Source organism: Meles meles, chromosome 3, assembly GCF_922984935.1.
Source record: "Meles meles chromosome 3, mMelMel3.1 paternal haplotype, whole genome shotgun sequence".
NCBI lineage: Eukaryota > Metazoa > Chordata > Mammalia > Carnivora > Mustelidae > Meles > Meles meles.
In genome coordinates this window covers 16,251,073-16,253,794 of record NC_060068.1, presented here as the reverse complement: position 1 = coordinate 16,253,794, position 2,722 = coordinate 16,251,073, and the positions used below count along the sequence as shown (strand labels likewise).

The window sequence follows — 2,722 nt, the reverse complement described above, 5'->3', positions numbered from 1 at the left end:
CCACGGTCTTTCCTACCAATCCGAGTAGCTTCTGTCTAAGCTGCTTTCTAGGTGAGATGACTAGCATCACTAATCAACAGGCTTGCCTATGAGGTAGCTACACAGTTTTAACAACACTATTGATGAACATTATGGATAATTCATGGTGTAGCCGGTTTGATACACTTCAAGTGGCTGATTTTTTTTTTTTATGAGAAAGGGGGGTGGGGTGTCAGCAAAATAAGAGCACATCTTCATTCACTTAGAAGTCAGCATCCAAGGTAAAAGAATTCTCTGTTGGACTGGACATCACTCCCATCCTCTGATACTCACCTACTCTTGTCAAAGAAGTTAGTCTTCCCTTCCAGTGAAATATTCTCCATAAAGTCAAATGGATTTTCTACTCGGAAAACCTTGCCAAAACCCAGCTCCAGCATAAGCTGGTCTGCCACGAACTCAATGTACTGCTTCATTAACATGCAGTTCATCCCAATGAGCTCACGGGCAGGGCCTCCGTGAGGAACTCCTGCTTTATCCGAATGGCATTGATGATTATTTCTCTCACTCTCTGCTTGGAAGGTTTATGGACCAGGTGTCTGAACATCAGGCAGGCAAAGTCACAGTGTAAACCCTCATCTCTGCTGATAAGTTCATTGGAAAACGTGAGGCCAGGCATCAGGCCATGTATCTTGAGCCAGAATATTGACGCAAAAGAACCCGTGAAGAAGATTCCTTCCACAGTGGCGAAGGCCACAACCCATTTTCCATAGGTTGCCTCTTTGTCCCCAATCCAATGCAAGGCCCAATCTGCCTTCTTCTTTACACCAGGCATTGTCTTGATGGCGTTGAAGAGAAATTTCCTTTCTTTGGAATCTTCAATGTAAGTGTCAATGAGGAGACTGTACATCTTGGAATGGATGTTTTCCATGGCAATTTGGAAGCCACAGAAACAGCGGGCTTCTGTGATCTGAACTTCTGGGCTAAAGCGCTCCACCAAGTTTTCATTGACTATGCCATCACTGGCGGCAAAGAAAGCCAGAACATGGGATATAAAGTATCTCTCCTCAGGCTTCAGGGAGTCCCAGTGCTCAGTGTCCTTGGAGAGATCCACCTCTTCGGTGGTCCAAAAGGAAGCCGCAGCTTTCTTACACATCTGCCAAATATCATGGTCCTCAATAGGGAAGATGACAAAGCGACGAGGGTTTTCTCGCAGCAGTGGCTTGTCCTCCATGCTGGGGCCAAGTACCTCAGTTTTCGGCTCTGCGGGCTCCTGGAAGATCCTCCTGGCGGTCTTGCTGGCCAGAACGCGGGTCCCGCTAAGACTCGGGGGCATGTTCTCCTTGTCCGCCAGGCTGAGCCCCTTGAGGGGCGAGAGCTGGAGCTGCTGCTGCTGCTGCTAGGGGTCCATGATGGTGGTGAGCGGGACAGGGACGGAGAGCATGGCGGTCGCGAGGCGGGACGGCAGGTGAGGCGGCCCGCGGGTCCTGGGCTAATCCTCGATTTTTAATCTATATGAGGTAAAGAACCTTAAATATATGAAACAACTAGACAAAAGTCTCTAGTTCTCTGACAGAGTGTTAAGTGGTAGAGTGTTAGACATCCTGTAACTATTCAGAAGAGGAAAAGAGAAATGTCTCATAAGGCTGTGTTGGTATTAAGTACCACATGAAAGACTACATTTCTGTCCAAACAGGACAAAGCATGAGAAACACAAAAACCCCATTCCATATATCAAATGACTTGCCAGTTAAAGTCAAGCCCTCACAATCACATAAACACTGATTTCTTTATTTCAATTAATTTCTTTTAGACAATAAAAATATGAAGAAAAGAGATGATGTTCAATGTATTGGTTTTCCTCAATGTTCTCTCTGCTGAGTTCCATGAGATAGCTTGCACAACGTAGCAGGAACGAGGCTGCTGTTGTGCTTAGTAGCTCTAACAGTCTCCTTTTTAAAGTTTAGTATGTCCCTATTCTTTAGGGTGCTTATATTAAGAGAAATAATACAATCAATATTCCCATCTTATTATTTTTTTCCTAGAACAATGGGTTTTCTATGAAACTTCATTTATTTAAACTCATATTAGACAGGTATACCAAAGTATACAGATTTCTGAATCTAGGGGAAGAATACTATCTTCCTTCTACTGTCCATGAAAATACCACTCTAAAAACTTTTGAATACACTAGTAACAACAACTAACACATGTTGAAGGCTGTACCAGGAACAGGTACCAGGAACTCCTCTAGTTACTTTCCCATAATTACTTCATTTAACAACCAAAACAACCCCATAAAGTAAAGGTTAATCCTGCTCAATGCCAAAGGCCTAGGAAGTAGTGGATCCTGGACACAATCCTAGGAGTATGGTTCTAGAGCCCATACTCTTAAACTACTTTACCCCCATTATCTTGACAGCATCATTATACTAAGCTGCTCATCCAAAACTGCATAGGGACTGAATTCTTTTTGTTCTGGGACTTCACATGTCTTTTTTCTAACCTGGTATCTATCCAGCTTTCCATTAACATATATACCCAATCAAAATTGAGCTTATAGACTTGATGGGGGGGTAGTTCAATGTTGTTAAGTAAGCTTTGGGGAAAAAAAAAGTGCCAGGAGGAAATCACACAGCTAAGATCTGCACAACATTTATAACATTTAAGCAGATAAGAATTAGGAACTATAAGACTTTAAAATTCACACTGGCAGGAAGCCTCAATCAGTGATGATAAAAAAAAA

At 43.1% G+C, this 2,722-nt stretch overlaps 1 pseudogene; it reads right to left on the bottom strand.

Moving 5' to 3' along the window:
• Positions 1-241: 241 nt before the first annotated feature.
• Positions 242-1,423, bottom strand: LOC123938958 (annotated as a pseudogene).
• Between the last annotated feature and the right edge of the window lie 1,299 nt (positions 1,424-2,722).